The sequence below is a fragment of the Protopterus annectens genome, chromosome 10.part0, assembly GCF_019279795.1.
Source record: "Protopterus annectens isolate FY-2018-M chromosome 10.part0, PAN1.0, whole genome shotgun sequence".
In the NCBI taxonomy this organism is placed as follows: Eukaryota; Metazoa; Chordata; order Ceratodontiformes; family Protopteridae; genus Protopterus; species Protopterus annectens.
In genome coordinates, this window is record NC_056744.1 from 879,676,838 (window position 1) to 879,695,491 (window position 18,654).

An 18,654-nucleotide genomic window follows, 5' to 3' on the forward strand; every position below is an offset into this window, starting at 1 on the left:
GGGGGGCAAGCCCTCCTGCACCACTTTGTGGGGAAGCTGCACCCCCCCCCCCCGCTTCTGTGCAGATGTAGATGGTTTAAGGCCAGCTGACCAGTTCAGCAATGAAGTGCTGTGCAACAGTGCTGCTACCCTCTTTGGGAAACATTTTCAGCAGTTAAAATGTAATGGTATTCTGTCTACATAAACAGTCTTGTTGCAGTTTTTTATAGCAAATGGTTGATGAATTTCTTAATTCAGAGTGTTGTTGGAGTTACTCAGGTTCTGTAAGTGTTTTATGATAACCTACGAGTACTTGAAAACGATCTATATAAACTCCATAGATTAATCTGGCAAAGGAGACATATGGAAGCATGTCTGCATTTCCACATAGTGCCACGAGGCATGAGAGTTTTATGTATGCCTACGTATGGGGACAGCCACCCCGAGTTGTTGAAGAAATGGCAACAACTCAACCTGGACCTGAGCAATCAATATATAAAACTACTCATAGACTATTTTTTGCCCATTGAAAAAGAACTTAATAGAGTCTCTACAAAGAGACCTATGTAATCGGTATAAGGGTGAAATCTATGAAAAGAAAATAGACACTATGTATGCACACGTTATGACCTACAGCGATAAACTACAACAGATAAACTCGAAAAATTTGCAAAGAGATTATAGGGATTTTTTATGTGGCCAGGTTTTTGTATGGCCGAAAGCCAGTTTCCAAGTCAATGAACATTTGCCAGACAATCACCATAAGGCTGATGGCGAACCCCAGATTTTTGAAATGCCTCCTTTAAATTCTGTAAGAGAAGCGACACAAGATTTGAATATTACTAGCACGGAAACTACGTCACTAGGCGGAGATATAAGTGACGCTTTATCAGTAACGGAAACTCCACCGCTCAACCAACAAGCCCTAGGGGAGCAACTTTCTTTCAACAGAAATGGTGCCAGACTGAAAATGGCACCAGGGAAAGATGCCAATTTTTTTTGTCGCTTCCAATACAATATTGTATTAAGCCACAAGCGAGGTCCAGCAGTTGGGGAAGGTGAAAAAGGAAATTTTCAGGCGAGACCGTGGAGGTAAGGAGAAGAAACAGGAACTGAATAAGCTTATATTTAATTTATCGAGCCATACATTGAGCTCTGGTGAAGTGACCCTATTAAATAGAGGTCTTTTGTTTATATCTGCACAAAGCAGTAACCTCGCTGAGGTTTTGACTGACCTACGACTTTTTGCACGAAACTTATCTCTAAAGCTATTGTTTAAAGATGTAAATGGGACAGCTCTAGTGAACCGTTTTAAGCATAAAAGTACTTTTACACCTGTTTTCCCATCTAATATAGAATGCTTTGTTCAAGTATGTGAGCGGGACTTTTACAAGTATTTTTCAGATATTTCTTGTAAGAACTTGTACTACAACCTAGATGTGAACGAATGGCATTCACTTCATGATTTTTCCAGTGATAATAGTATAATCATTCAACCAGCTGATAAAGGGGGGGCATTGTGCTATTGGATTCTTGTATGTATGATAAGATGATGGCAAATATGTTGAATGATAACACATACCGTTTGAGCATGATGCCCTTGTTGAAGTAGTGAGAAATGTTCATAATACTCTTTATGATCTTTTGATGTGTAGACAGGTAACTAAAGAGTTTTATGAATATCTATTAGTGAAGTTTCCCTTAGTTCCACTAATTAAAGGCCTCCCTAAGATACATAAAGACATTTTTCCTCCTCCTATTCGACCTATAGTGTCAGGAGCGGGATGGGTAACTGAAAATATTTCCCATTACTTGGAGTCAATTCTGGGACCTATAGCTAGGAGCATCCCAACTATATTAAAGTATACGTATCAACTAGTGGATGATTTAGGGAATCTAATGGAGAAAGATAAGCTTCCCTCTTCTGTTATTTTGGCCTCTCTAGATATTAGGAACCTATTCACAGTGATTCCAAATGATTATGGATTAGAAGCAGTTAGAGAACTATTACTTAAAATGGGAGGATTAGATAGTGATTCACAATTAGTTACCTGTACGCTTTTGGATTTGGTACTTATAATCCATTTATGTATCGTGATGCTATCTATGCGCAGGTCTGGGGTGTCGCTATGGGCACCCCATGTGCAAACTCTTACGCAAATTTGGTTTTGTATCATTGGGGGAGAGTACATACTTGTTTGGCAGTGAACTCTTTAAACATGCTCTGCTGTACAGACGCTTTGTGGATGATATACTAATCATATGGGATGGAAGTTTGGACTCTTTGAAAGATTTGTTTTTTTATTTAGTCTACTACCCACTTTTTAAAGTTTACTATGGAAGCATCTCCAGTGAAGATAGATTTTCTAGACATCACTATCTCTAGAAGTCTAGATGGCTTGATTTCAACTAATTTATACAGGAAACCATGTTGGAAGAACTCTTTACTACATTATAATAGTATGCATCCACGTTTTGTGTTTTCTAATATTGTGAAAAGTCAATTTATGAGAACTGTTAGATTATGTAGAAGTGATGCTGATAGGAATTTACAGTTAGACCTTATGGAAAAGCTATTTCAGGAAAGAGGTTACACAGCCTCCTTGATACAGGATGCTAAACATTTGATATTAGATAAAGAAGGTTTTAAAAACAGTAAGTACCCTAGGAACAGTCATAAAACTAGGGCCAACTACAATTCAACTAGGTTGGTTTTTACAACTAGATACACCAGTGATATCAGATATATCACAAATATCATTAGGAAAAACTGGAATATACTACTTACAGATTATAAATGTTGCCAGTTAGTAGGAGAAGTTCCTAAATTTAGATATAGAAACAGTAAAAATCTGAAAAGACTCTTATGTATTGATAAAACCAACCTATTAACTAACACCATAAATAGATGAGCCCTAGAATATGGCACTTTCCCGTGTAATAGATGTAGTATGTGTAAATTTATAGCCAGTGATCACCAGTTAACCCACCCCCAGATTGATTACACCTTCGCTCCCAGTTTTTATGCTACTTGTGAAAATGTAAACTTAATATATTTAGCCACGTGTGTAGAATGCACAGCTTTTTACGTAGGTATGACATCAAGAAGATTGAGAGATCGAATATACAATCATACTTAAGATATAAGGAAAAAGAATTTAAGCAATGCTTTAGCTAAGCATGTGGATGTACATCCAGGTCATGCCTTTAAGTTCCGAGTTCTACAGGTTGTAGGCATAAATAAATGGGGGGGTGACAAAATGAATTATCTGGAGATGGTTGAACTAAACTGGATTTTGAAGATGAGAGCTCACCTTGAACCAGGTCTTAATCAACACATTAGTATTAAACCTGTTTTAATAGCACATAATTAATTATAATATAATAGTATTTATATTGATATAAGTTTTTTATGTTAATTTGCTCTCATTTAGAGCTAATGGTTTATTTGTCTACGGACATACCACATGTTACCATTTTGTTTTAGTTTTAGTTTCAGTATTTATTCATTTGTATTTTTAATATATTTTTAATAGTTATTTTTTCTTATTTAAATTAATGTTTTCTGAATATCTTTAAAGATGATACATAATATGTGTTTCAGTGAGCTGAATGAATTGCTTTGGACTTGGTTTGTAATATGCTTAGCATTTGATTGATTGTATTATCCTAATTGAATCTAGTAGCTTGCTTAATCTGCTTATTAATTAGATGAACAAGTATATATACAACCCTTTCTGACTATTAGTGTTAAAACCTGAGGAAGCGTGTTGGATGCACGTGAAAGTGCTTGTTTTTTACCAATAAAACACTTTTATATTTTTGTATTACATCGTGGTGGTCTCCTTCTACTGCTTTTTGCTGATAAAGTTTTGTTTTTTAGTTTGGAGACCTTTGGATGGTGGCATTCCTTGTTTTGATACAGGTTCTGTAAGTCTGTAATGGTCTTTTAATAATTTTATAAGCATAGCTTCTTGTGTTTCTACAGGTACTCAATATTAATGACATCTCCTACCATCCGCAAATGAATATTCATGCGTCGTGTTTGGGGCTGGATTTGCTACTACGCATCCTGTGAGGTACTACACTGGTCGATTACCCTTATCTGTGCTGCAGCTTCCTGAAATCTGCCTGCTTCTACTATACAGCAGTCTGTCTGAATCGCAACTGGTTCTAAATCCTTCTAAGACCAAACTTATGCTCTTTCATCCTTGCAGATTACAGGATGTTCATAGTGTTTCACTGTTGCAGTCATTACACTTGGGTTATCCTGCTGGCAGGCTACCCACAGTTGGCCTGAATTCCAAAGTCCTGGTCCGGCATTGGTTGCTGTCGCCTCTTCCCTGAAGTCAGTGCACCAGGGGTATAAAAGATGCAGCCGACGCCATTTAATTCAGTCTTTCTTGCCATGCGGTGCCCGAAGCAAAAGCAGTTTGCAAGTGCTGGTCGGCCGACTCCTGAGATCTTTGAAATTGAATTTCAGATCCGAAGTCTTCAATAAAGCTAAGTACCCCGTTGGGGAAACTTTTTTCTTTCTCCAGACCAATGTCAGAAAAAGTTAGCAATTGTATTTCTTGTGGGAAGCAAATATCTCTTAAGGATTTCCACTCTTACTGTATTCCTTGCCTAGGCCCAGACCACGACGTTGCTAGTTGTAGGTTTTGTGCTAGATTTAACCAACGCACTATTAAGCGTCGGTACGATTTTGCTTTTCATTATTTTGGCAGAAGGTTTAACTACATAATGCCGTCTGAACAACCTACCGGAATTCATAAAAAACGCAAGGATAAAGACTAGGACAAGCAACCGAGGTCCAAAACCGACGACGAAGCCTCTTCTAGGCCAGTCGCTGGTTTGCCAGTGGTCAGTGAGGCGCTTTCGCAGCCCCTGACTCCTGCTACCTCAGAGCCACAGGCCGCCTCCGACTCCCACGTGGAGACAGCTAGGGCTCTGGATACTCAAGGTATTGGCCCTTAGGAAATTAATCCCTCAGATGGGTCCGGAGCCGCTGAGCAGGTATCGGCTTCTGAGGATGTCTTCAGACCTACAAAACTTTATATAAATCCTACTTCAGCATCCAGGACAAAGTCTAAAACAGTTTTCAAGACAAGGAAACCAGTACAGCATTCTCCAGGACAGGCTTCTATGCCTAAGAAACAGATGCTCAAAATGGCCGAAGACCTAATTACTTTGATCAGAGGGTTCCAATCCCCCTCCTGATAAGAGGCCTAGGCAAGGCACTGAATACGATTCCTCTGATCAGGTTTCCATTTCCTCTGATTCCTCTTCTGATCAGGGATATTCTGTTCCTCCCTATGAGGATTCTGATGCTGAAGATTCTATTCCTTCAGCTTCTCCTCCTGAGGACTATTCTTTTGTGGAAACCCTGCATACCATGAGGGAGCATTTCCATTGAGAGAGCCAGGATTATTTCGATTCTAAGAAAATACTTAGAGACTTCCTTTTACTTCCTCAGCACAGAACTCTTGCAATTCCCCCTATTCTAGACATAGTAGATGATGTTTTTTCAGAGTCCGGCCTGTCTCCAGACTCTCTACCTCCTGCCCCTGTTAAGCCAGACAGATACTACAGGGTCCCAGATTCCCATAAATTTCTTTACAAAAACCCTGCTGCTGTCCCAGAAACCATCTCACAGGGTCCCAAAGGGGTCAAGGCTGCTTCTGCCAAAAACCCTGTCCCCTCAGACAGAGATTCTAGGGCTTTGGACAGATGGGGGAAAAAGTTTACACTTCTGCTACCTTGGCTGTCAGGGCTTTAAATTGTCAGTTTCATATGCTCAAATATTAGCAATACTTAATGTCTTTGTTAAAACAAAAAAATGTTGACAAATTCTGAATGTTCTGAGAACAAGGATTTGCAGGATTTATTGCATGCAGCTGAACAAGTGAGAAAACATACTTTGCAATGTGGCTATGGATTCACTGGAGGCCTCGTGCAGGGCCGCTGTTGCAGGTTCTGTTGTTAGAAGGCATGCTTGGTTAAAGGAACAGAATCTGCCTGATCATGTTAAGGCAAAATTATTGGATGCTCCATTACAGCATGATACTTTGGTGTTAAGGCAGAGGAGGTGTTAAAGAAAATGGAGGATAAAGCTAAATCTATGCAGACAGTAAAGGATTTCTTACAGGAACAGCCACCCAGATTTAGCAGGAACTGGCCCTCTAAGAAGTGGTCCTTTCCAGTGTCCGACAGACCACAAAGATGCAGATTCAGACGCCCTAGAGGCAGGCAACAGCCCCAGGGCTCATACAGGCCCAAACAATGGGGTGCTTCTACCTCCAAAAGCGGAGAAGACAAATCACAGCCTTATAGAAAACGGTCCCAATGACTTTCCTCTGCCAATGCCAAGCGCTTATTTTTTGGCAGCACCCTTAGGGGGAAAGCTAGAACTTTTTTCACAAAACTGGCACAAGATCACCCAGGACAAATGTGTCTTAAATATAGTTTCTCGGGGTTACAGGTTCAACTTTCACACCCTTCCAAAGGTAAAAGGCATGCCAGACCTGCCATGCAATCAATGGCAAGAGGCACAAAAACAAGTTTCATCTCTCATGGACATGGGGGCTATTCAGCCAGTGCCGCAACAAGAGCAGGGACAAGGATTTTACTCAAGACTTTTCTTAGTACCAAGAAAGGACAAAGCTTGGAGACCAATTCTGGACCTGTCTATTCTAAATACTTTTCTGGACGTCCCAAAATTCAAAATGTTGACTCTACAGCAGCTTCTGCCCTTGCTGGACAAGAAGGCTTGGCTTGTAACTTTGGACCTCAGAGGCATACCTGCATGTCCCAATCAGACAATCTTGCAGAAGATACCTCAGATTCATAGCTGGCTCACTGCACTACCAAGTCTCTGCACTGCCCTTTGGCTTATCTACTGCACCCAGGGTCTTCACAAAATGCCTGGCACCAGTAATTGCATTTTGCAGGCAAAGAGGAATTCAGATATACCCCTACTTGGACGACTGCCTTATTCAAGCAAAGGAAAAAGATATTCTACTACAGCATCTGGCGTTTGTAAAAAGATTACTAATTTGCCTAGGGTACACAGTAAACGAAAAGAAATCAAAGCTAGTACCTTCTCAAGAGATAATATTCCTGAGTGCAAGCTTAAATACAACTGCCCAGATGGCTTATCTCACGCCAGACAAACAAAGGCATCTGACTTCTTACTTCAAAGACTTGGCAACAAAGACCCAGTTATCTGCAAGAAAAATTCTGCAGGCTCTGGGCTACATGGCATCCTGCATTCTACTAATTCCATATGCAAGATTGCATATGAGGAAACTACAATGGTATCTAAAAAGTGTTTGGTTTCAACATTGCTGCAGCCTGGAAACAGTAATTACTCTCATTCCCTGCATGCAACAGGAATTTCAGTGGTGGGCACAGGCCTGTCACCACAACAAGGGACAGCCATTCACCTTACCCACTGCCAGGCAGACATTAACAGATGCATCACATTATGCCTGTGGGGGCATACATGTCAGGAAAATGTGTTCAGGGCACATGGCCCACAAACCAAATGCATCTTCATATCAATCAATCAAGAGATGCAAGCTGTACAAAACGCCCTGACAGCCTTCAAGGACCTACTTCACCCAGGACAACTACTGATAAAGACGGACAATACTACAGTCATGTGGTACAAGCAAGGGGGCACACATTCCTACCCCCCTCTGCAGGCAAGCCTTGACTTTGTGGAACACAGCATTGACTTATCAAGTACATCTGCAAGCACAATTCCTGCCAGGAAAGGCAAATACTTTGGCAGATGAACTAAGCAGAAACCTCATGGATCCTCACGAGTGGAAACTGGACCCACAAATCTTCAACATAACAGGGAAATGGGGATGCCCAGACATAGATCCATTCGCTTCTCCACACAACTGCCAGCTACAGAGATTCTGCACTCGGACTTATCACAAGCAGGCATGAAAAGTGGACGCCCTTTCATTCAGCTGGAAAGCCCTTGCAGTATATGCCTTCCCTCTGTCTCTCCTCTCCAAGGTACTCCTAGAGGTCAGACAAGAGAAGCCAAAAATGATACTGATTGCCCCAGACTGGCCACGCCAGCACTGGTACCCAATCCTAAAGAGCTTGTCTCAAGGCCCAGCATGGACATTGCCTCTAATACCTCATTTCATAGGTTCATAGGTTCATACTAGGCTATCTGCCCTAGGGCATTTATAAGCCTAGCCAGTGTGTGTGTGGCTTTCACCACCCCTTAGGATGAGAATACTATACCCATTAGTTTGCTGACCCAAAGAACAATCACATCCTGCACAGCCAACTCAGAACCCTAAATCTGGCTTGCATGGTGGATAATGTAATTATTCAGAACACACCTCTCTCTAAAGCAGTTATGGATGTTATTTTGGAGGCCCAGCACCAGAAAATCTTATGCAGAAAAATGGAAGAGATTCTGCGCTTGGAACCAATTGAACCAAATATTCTTCAGATTTTGCAATACCTAACTGAGATGCTGGACAAAGGCCTACCCTTCTCATCAATTAAGATCCATGCCTCTGCCATTTCAGCTCATTGCAATACGGACCCACCTATTTTTTCTCATCCACTGCTAAGACAGTTTCTCAGAGGGGCCAAAAACATAAGACCAAGGAGAGCTCCAATACCTACATGGGACCTCAGTTTTGTCTTAGAAAAACTCACACTGCATCCTTTTGAGCCTGCCAATACAGCAGAGATAAAATACTTGTTATGGAAAACCGCTCTTATCCTAGCAATAACTTCAGCAAGAAGAGTCTCAGAGTTACAGACACTAATGGCTGTGGAACCTTTTATTATTTTCCATCAGGACAGGGTTTCTCGAAGGACAAACCCGACATTTATGCCTAAGGTAGTGTCCAGCGTGGTTCTTAACCAAACCATACATTTGCGTACCTTTTATCCAAACCCACAGAATAAGGGGGAAAGACTTCTGCATACTTTGGACATACACAGACAGCTACGCTTTTACTTGGACAAGAAAGACTGAGCAGCTCTTAATGGCATATGCTGCAGGTTCCCAAGGAAGCCATTTCAAAGCAGATTATTTCAAAATGGATAGGCCACTGCATTCGTTTCTGCTGTTCACAACATGGCAAATCGGTGCCCAAGGGCATTAGGCCACATTCTACCAGAGGAGCAGCCACTTCAGCAGCCTTCCTCGGAGGAGTACCAACCAAGGATATTTTGGAGGCTGCAACCTGGACTTCAGTGAACACTTTTACAAAGCACTACCATTTACCTCTCTACTCTAAATCCATAGCAGGCTTTGCCACTGCAGTTCTGCAGGGCCTCATAGCCACTCCAAACTCTATTTAGGCCCAGCCGCCCAACCTCAGCTTTGGGATTCAACCCAAGTGTAATGACTGCAACAGTGAAACACGATGAACATAGTACAGTTGTGTACCTACCATAAATGTAGATGTTCGAGTGTATTCATTGTTGCAGTCCAAGTTACCCTCCCACCATCCCCCTTTTTCTTTGCTGGGACTTAACTGTACCTATGTGGTGTATTTCCTTGTAGACGAAGGTTATGTGCATGCTTTTTTATGATCATAATTTTTACAGCCTACCCTTTTGGGGGCACCTAACATCTGGGGCAAGAAAAATAGAAGAAAATGGCATCGGCTGCATCTTTTATACCCCTGGCGCACTGACGTCAGGGAAGAGGCGACAGCAACTGATGCCGGACCAGGACTTTGGAATTCAGGCCGACTGTGGGTAGCCTGCCAGCAGGATAACCCAAGTGTAATGACTGCAACAGTGAATACACTCGCACATGTACATTTATGGTAGGCACACAACTGTACTTTCCCTCTATCTACTACCTTTCAAATAGTCATCTAACAACACAATTTCTGCAATATCTCATACAAAATTATTAGGCATCCGAACGGATAATTTGAAATCTGAGAAGAGAATTTATGCACCACCAAGCTGAAACGCTGTATTGTAATAATCTCCACAAATAACATCGTGTTAAGTGTATGTACGTATTTCTTGAAGCAAATTATAAATTCCAAGATCTTTCAGCAAGTCTATTTTGCAATTAAGACAGCACTTACTTCATAGAGTTCTCATCAGCTGTGCTAGCTTACTTTCACTCTTAAGTTGTAGTCTTGGTTAGTAGTTCCCTTAAAAACTTCAGGATTGATGCCAAGTTAGCAAATGCTTTCAAACTGTAAACTGAAGCCCTTTTTCATTAGTCCAAGTCTCATTAAAACCACAAAAAAGTTTATTTCACAGTTTAAAACAACGCTTACTTCCACAGGGCTCGGATCAGCTATGCCGATGCGCTCCCAGTTCACAATAATAAGTTCTGAATAATAGTTTTCTTTAAAAGCTTTAAAATAATTCCCAAACTAAAAAGCTTGCTCTGGTGAGCTTATTTAGTAAACCAAATCTGATAAGGCCAATGAGGGGCTATTAGAATAATGGGCCTTCCCAGGATTTTTGCTTTCTGTTATACCTTTGGTATTAACGGGATTGGTGGGAATGCATAGACGAGATCCGGGGGCCAATCGTGAACAAGTGTGTCTCTTGGGACCTCTTCCAAAGGGGGAATCAGGGCAAAGTAGCTTCTGCATTTCGTGTTCACGTGACTGGCAAAATGGTCGCAGCAAGGCTGGCCCCATTTGCGGAATAATCTGTCCGCTATTTTTTTCTTGAGGGGCCACTCGTGAGGCAGCAAAATTGCTCTGTTCAGCTTGTCTGTTATGTTGGATTTCCCCAGGATGTGCGTTGCTAACAGAAAGTGCTGGGTGGATATATAGCCCACAGCCATACTCTTAGGGACTCGCAGCAAAGGGGATATGACCTGGTTCCTCCTTATTTGTTCAAGTACCAGACCACTGACATGTTTTGTCTGAATCGCAATCGTACCCAGAGGAAGAGAGTCCTGGAAGTACTGCAACGCCAAAAGTACTGCTCTCATCTCTAAGACATTGATATGCAGGTGTGTCTCTTGATCAGTCCATGTGCTTTGGGCTTTCTTTCCCTGAAAATGCCCCCCCCACCTTATCAGGGGAGCATCCATGGTCACTGTGGCCACTGGTGGGGGTAAAACAAAGGGACGTCCTTTTGTGACATGAAGTGAGGTCAGCCACTACTTTAAGATCCTTTTTGCAAGAGTTTGTGATCATTATCAGGTGAGACATGGGAAGCTCTTGGTGAGACCATTGCATGAACAACAGCCATTGCAGAATCCACATGTGCATGCGACCCAACGGTATGGCCAGAATTGCTGCTGCCATTGTACCTGACAATTTTAAAACTTCTGATGTTGGAGCCTTATTTTTGGATATCAGAATGCAGACCTGCTGACTGAGTAATAAGACTCTTTCTGTGGGAAGTTTTAGCGTAGTGGTGGTGGTGTCCAATTTTGCTCTGATTGACGATATGCTGCGATGGCGACAAGGCAGATTTTTCTGAGTTTATTGTAATGCTCAGCTGACTGCATAGTGACAGAGTGGATTCCCTGGCTTGAATGAGTTGATGCCTGGTGGTGGCGGTAAGGAGCCAATCGTCTAGGTACGGAAACACCTGGAATCCTAAACATCTCAAGTGAGCCGTGAACACACTGGGGGGCTATAGTGAGACCAAATGGCAGGGCTTGAATCTGGTAATGATTGGCTCCCAGCCAGAAGCGCAGATGATCCCTGGATGGTCTGGCCATTTTTATGTGGTAGTACGCATCCTAGAGCTCTAGCGAGCACATCCATTTGTGTGTCCCTAAGAAGGGCAGTATCGACTAAAGCGTGACCATCCGAAACTTCTCTTTCTTGACATGTTTGTTTAGTCTGCCAAGGTCCACTATAGGTCTCCAGTCCCCTATCTTTTTTGGAACTAAAAAGAATTTTGAGTAAGTACCGGATCCTGTCTGTCTTCTGGGACTGGTTGGATGACTCTTTCTTTGCAACGTTTGGACCTCTACTGTTGCTTGTTCCTTGTAACTGGGTGGAACATCCAGGATTTTTGTTGGTGGAGGGAGTGTGGCAAAAGGAATGAAGTATCCTCTGGAAATGATACTTTGTACCCAGTTTTTGTTTGTTATTTTGAGCCAGGTGTCTGGGTACAGATAAGCGACCCCCGACTGCCTCCAGAGTAGGACAATCGGGCCTCCTTTCAGGAGCTCTGATAGGGCTTCCCAAAGAAGTGATCCATGCCACCCTGGTTTTGCGTACTCCCTCTGTCACGAGGGTGCAGTCTTCCATTTTTGCCCCCCTCCTTTGCCCCTGGAGGGAGGTTCACCGCGTGTCCTGAAAGGCTCCATGGGCTTTTCGGAACTACATGCTCCCTCCCCTTTGACCCTTGGGGTAGGGTCTGGTAGCGGTGCAAAAACAACTCCAGCAGACAAGAGTCTTTCCCTCCTGCTCACACCTGGTCAAAGTTTCCTTAACTTTGTGTCCAAAAAGGGACGAGCCATCAGAAGGGGTATTCACAAAGGATGACTTGAAGGGCTCAGCGAAGGAACACAAATACATCCAGGAGTTCCTCCCAAGAGCAACTCCTGTACTCGCTGCCCTGTTCATTCCATAGGTTCATAGGTTTATACTAGGCTATCTGCCCTAAGGCATTTATAAGCCTAGCCCAAATTTTTGTGGCTTACGCCACCCCTTATATGAAAAAATACTGTGCCCATTAGCTTGTTGTACCTCTGTCCAGCAGTGACACAGAGATGATTCCCGGGGTAAACCTATGATCTCCCATCCACAGGTCAAGATTTCTCTAGAACAGAGCCAGCGAGGAGCTCTGCCTCACATGGACCGGGATTTTATTCCACAGCATAGGGAGTCTCTGAGTGATAAATCTATCCCTCCAGCACGTCCTATTTATGTCCGTGCTAAGGTTTAAGTCGCTTGCTCTAGTGGTTTTGGTGGATTTGGATTTTTTGAGGTGGAGCATGTCCATTAATTCCGGGTTGGACATGGCCTTGTATGTCAGGCACATGTCACCTCTGAGCAGACGGTATGCGACTGAATAGAGCTGGAGTTTCTTCAATCTGGCAGCATATGACAGATTTTGGAGTCCCTTTATCCTTTTGGTGAGGAACTTTTGGGGTCTCTCCAATTGCTGCAGATGTCGGGTGAGATACATCCCAAATGGGGCATTGTACTCGATCATTGGTCTGATAAGTGAAGAGTACAGGGGAACAATGACCTCACTAGATCTGGATGTGAATCCCTTCATGATCAGGTGGGCAATGTAGAAGGTCTTTCTACCACTTCAGCAACGTGAGTGTCAAAAGAAAGGCCACTGTCAACCTGGGTCCCCAGGTCCCTGATAACCTCTTCTGTGCTTAGTGGATTGCCACCTATATGGTAGCTTGGGGTTACCTTGTTTTTCCCGAAGGGTATGACTATACATTTTTTGGCGTTTAACTTCAGGCCATGGCTCTGGCACCAGCTATCTGTTTCCGTGAGTCCCTTCTGAAGGCTATCCGTGTCCGATGCACTTTCCACTATGGCGCCCAGTTTGCAGTCGTCTGCAAACTTTGTCAGCCAAAGTCCTCCCATGTTGGCCTGTACTTCTGAGAAGTAGATGCCGACCAATAGGGGGCCAAGGACCGAGCCCTGTGGGACACCACTTGTGACCGGCTTGGAGTCTGACATAGCGCCAGCAACTCTAACCCTGTGGGTTCTGTCCTTAAGCCAGTTTGCAACTCATCTTGTGACATATGGGTTTACATTTAAGCTGGTAAGTTTTTCTACAATACCCGAGTGGGGTATTGTGTTGAAAGCCTTTGCAAGGTCAAGGTAGGCTGTATGGACTGCCTTTCCCTTATCAATGGCCTTGGTGACTGTTTCGAAGAAGTCGACCAAGTTCAAAAGGCATGATCTGCCCTTGGCGAAGCCAAACTGGGTCGGGTCCAATGTCTGCAAGTCCCCTATATCTTTGTTTATGAGCTCCATTATGATCCTGTCCATATCTTTGCAGACTAGACTTGTTAAGCTTATGGGGCGGTAATTACCAGGGTCCGTAGAGGCACCGCCTTTGTGGAGTGGGACCAAAGTTGCCATACGCCACTCCTTGGGCACGTATCCTGTGGTAAGGCTGAGATTAAACAGCTGCCTTATGTGCGGGTTTAATTCCTCATTTAGCTCGTGTAGCACACAGCCGGGGACACCATCCGGTCCCATTGATGCTGTGTTTCTAGCTTTAGAGAGAGCAGCTTTCACCTGCACATTTGAGATGTCTGGGAGGCTACACTCCGCTGGGATAGTTATCTCTCCTTTAGGGCGGGAGAAGGGGGTGAAGTTTGCACTGAACCTGTCTGCCAGTATGTTGGCAATGTCTGTGGGTTCAGTGATTTTTGTATCATTTTGGACTAGTTCTGAGCATATCTGGGAGTTTCCACCCAGGTTCCTAACATAGCTGAAAAAGGCCTCATGATTGTCCTTGGAATCCATGGCAATTTTTCTCTCAAAATTGGCCTTAGTTGATTTTATGAGTGCTCGTATTTTTTTTACTAATAATGATCAGGGGTGACTTCCCTTTTATGGATTTTGTTCCATCATGTAATAGCTTTCTCCTCTTATTGTAAAGTTTGTTAATGGCTGGGGTCCACCAGACTGGACGTTTGCCCTTTGTGGAAAGAGTCTTGGTTTTATTTGGGATTGCCTGATCCATGCAGTCCTGGAGGTGTTCATAGAAGGCATTTGTAAGGGCTTCCACAGCTTGGGTTGTGGTTTCCACTGGCTCAGGGGCCTTGAAGGATACCACACCAGTCTTGAGTAGTGTGAAGTTTGCTTTAGAGAAGTTCTTCACTGTGGTCTTTTTTGTTTGGGGTGGGGGCGGGATGTGGATTTCCAGTGAGATTAGTTTATGATCAGATCTCACCAATGAGGGATATACTTTCGGTGTGGAGCATTTTGTCCCCATGTTTGTGATAATGAGATCTAGTATATTTTCTCCTCTCGTGGGAACCGTGACTAGCTGTTCATGGCATTTGAATTTATGAACTCCAGGAACCGTTGGGCTAGAAAGTTAGGGCTTGAGTAATGTTCCCAGTCTATATTCGGGTAGTTGAAGTCACCCAATATGATGGTGTTTGGAGATACATTTATACCCTCCAGTGTCTTCAGGAAGGCTGTGTGGGGTTCCTGAGTTTGAGAGGGTGGCCTGTAGCATGCTACAATTTGTAGAGCAGTTTTGCCTATGGTTAGTTGCACCTGGATGGTTTCCGAAGCTTCGTGCGTTGCCACCAGCCTGGAGGTGTGGGTATCCTTTATGAATATGGATACACCCCCTCCTTTTGTGGTGTGGTCCGGGTTTTGGGGCCGGAACACATGATATGAGGTAAAACCTAATAGTGCCGGGGTGCTCTCAGGAGCCTTGAACCAGGTTTCAGTTACAGCACAGACATCGATGTTCTCCATACTGAGAAGGGCCTCTAGTGCGTGCATTTTGAGATTTAGACTTCTGGCATTGAGCAGCATTACCCTCAGTTTCTTCCCATTTTTGTTTTCTAGGGTGGTAGGTTTAGAATTTGAGCCTTGTCTAAAAAAGGCACTATGGGGTGGCAAGAGCCTTAGCCAATATCCGGAATCCCAGGGGTGACAGGTGCAAGCCGTCCCTTGCGAAGCAGCGTGGCTTGTCAAGCATGTCATCCCAGGCAGACAGACACTGGATCCCCTTTGAATGACACCAGACATTAAGCCAATTGTTAAAGCTGATCATCTTGTCTCTATATTGTGGCATCATTCTTGGTGAAGGAAGGATACTGCTCAGGGTCAGGGTCATACCTGCCTGGGCTACATAATCAGAGAGCTCCTCTATGTCTCTTTTCGTGTAGTCCAGGGAGGTACGTCTCAGGTCGTTCACACCAGCATGGACAATGACTGTGTCATATTTGTACTTGCCATGGAGTGACCCGAGTGCTTGTGTTATGTGGCGGATTCTAGCGCCTGATAGGCAGCTTACTGTGACCCTCTCCTTGTTCAGCCTGGTGAGTGGGGCGTCAGTGTGTCTGACTATGGAGTCACCTATGACAAGTATGTTTGGTGTTGTATTTGGCCTTAAGGGCTGTGACTGCTTTGCACACTGCTTTTGTGGTTTATGTGTTGCTTGTGGGGTGTCTTGAGGTAGCAGTTGTTTGGGTGTCTGCTTTGGAGGCCTCTGCTGTTTAGGTAAATTTTACTCAGAGCCTCCGAGTATGTCTTTGTGTGTTTATGTGTTTGATTCAGTGGTGTGGTAGCATTATGTGAGGCTGGTTTTGTGGTGTGTGTAGTTGCCTTCTCCTCCTGTCTGGTCTTGCCAGTCCTGAGTTGAGAGAGCTCAGCCTCCAGTTTGGCTAAATAGCTGCATCTCTGCAAGTATTTGTGTTATGTGGGAGGAGGAGAGGGTTGTCTGTGTACATGAGGCAGTTATAACATTGCCTCAAGATTCCCAGATTCACCAGCTGGACCGGAGAGGAGATTGACAACTGACCTTTGGACATGCTAGAATAATATTGGGAATTCCTTAATAATTGAAAACAAGGGCCAGTGGGGAGTGAGGGTGTAGTGCTTTTAATTTTTAGTGCTGACTTGTATAATTGCTTTAGTGAGCAAGTGCCAGGTAACTTGAGTGCAATGTGTTACAAGTAACTAAATGCAAAAGCGACAAACAGTAACTTTCTTTCAAGTGAAAGAAGGAAATAAGTACAGTAAGCAATGCAGATAGCAGTAGTGATCCACAGAAGCTGAAGAAAGCGTATTAGGTGGAATTAGCTTCCAGGAAATAACAAGCAAACAAACAACAAGCATATAAACAAAGCTAGATTCAGCAGGCCTGGATCTAGTCTATGCTAGAGCAAACAATGTGTACCAATTTCAGTAAGATACAGTTCAAATATTCAGGCACTATAAACCTTTAACCAGAAATTCCCAGCTCAGAAGGGCAGAGTCCAGCCTCTTCTCCCACAAGAGTGCAGACCACGAACCTTCTTAATGTAAAATAACTGGCCTGAAGCCCAAGTGCCTAAACCAGAACTAATACACTTGGACACTGGGCTCTCAATCAGCAGTTCCCAACTTAGAAGGATGAAAGCTACCTGTCCTGCCACCACAGTGCTTGCCACAAACCTTCCTAATGTAAAACAACTGGTCTGAAGCCCAAGTGCTTAATCCAAAAGACTTAGAATGATAGCTACACTTTAATCAAGTTACAACCAAGCAGTAATAAATACAATTGAGTACTTTAGAGAATGTCTGGATTAGTGCTCAAGTTACACAAACAAAGCTAGATCCAGCAGTCCCGAATCCAGTCTATGCCACAGCAAACAAGGCGCACCAACTTCAGTAAGAAGCAGTTCAGATATGCATGCACTATAAGCCTTTAACCAGAAATTCCCAGCTCAGAAGGGCAGAGTCCAGCCTCTCCTCCCACAAGAGTGTAGACCACGAACCCTCTTAATGTAAAATAACTGGCCTGAAAGCCCAAGTGCTTAAACCAGAATTAATACGCTTTTAGAATAACAGACACTGAGCCCTCAATCAGCAGTTCCCAACCTAGAAGGTTGTAAGCTACCTGTTCTGCCACAACAGTGCAGACCACAAACCCTCTCAGTGCAAAACAACTGGTCCGAAGCCCAAGTGTTTAAACCAAAAGGCTTAGAATGAGTTACACCAAGCAGTAATAAATACAATTGAGTATTTTTAAGATGATGCAAAAGTAAAATGAAGTAGGTAGAAACACAAGTACAGTAAAAGCAGATGAAAATTTTTAATTTTTTTTTGCATATGAAATGAGGAGGATGGACGAGTTAATGGAGTTGAGAGTAGCAAGCTGGGAGGCAACTTTGTGTGTAGCTCCTCCAGCTACTGTACCCTGAAGAGCATCTCCCAGCTCTTTAAGCAGATCTCGTAGTTTGGTGAAGTACGTTAAGTAGTTAAGCGAACGGAGTGCAAAAGTCACTGAACTAAACATGCGCTTCCCATGTCTCTCCATGATCCTAGAGTCTCTGTTAGGAGGATGGATAAAAGAGGAAGTTTCTGACATTTCCTTTTTGGTGGCTGCAGCCACCACCATGGTATCAACTGGCACACCTTTGGCCAAAAAAGATTCATCTTTGGGAGCAGATATAAACTTATTAAGCCTCCTAGGGACAGGCTTCATGGTATCCGGATACTCCCACACCCTTCATGAGACCAGCTGCAGCTCATCGAAGGGCAGAGACACCCAAGAGGTGGAGGACTGAGACCCGAAAGCCTTCAGGAGAACTAACTCGTCTTCAGTAGCGTTTTTGGTCTGCCAGTCACCCCTCTGCCTAAGGATTTCAAGTATCTCACTAAATGAGATATCCTCAGAGGTGAACTGTGGGGACCCTTCTGATTCATGCAAGATAGTATCGGATGTCAGGGTCTCCTGTGGGGAGTCTATATGTTTCCTCTTACAAACTCTCTTCCTGGGAACCTCATCAGTGGGAGCATCTGGTGAGGTCTCTGAAGAGCATGGGCCACCCAATGGGGCTTCCTGAGCATCTGGGTCTCTACGCTTTGCCAGGATCTGTGAAGCAGACACAGGTGGTTTAGGGGAGGAAGAAGCTGGACCTGAGGTCGAGGTCATCTTAGGAGACATAACTTTCCTCATGGTATCGAAGGCACCGCTGCTCCGATGCAAAGGGACCGATGGATCTGAGGAGACTGTCGATACCCCCAGCACTGG

General features: G+C 43.7%; 1 protein-coding gene across 1 annotated transcript in view; it reads left to right on the top strand.

Moving 5' to 3' along the window:
• The window catches only part of MTF2 (metal response element binding transcription factor 2), a gene marked incomplete in the record, with an annotated part of 1,616,286 nt that overhangs the window by 334,291 nt on the left and 1,263,341 nt on the right, over window positions 1-18,654 (top strand).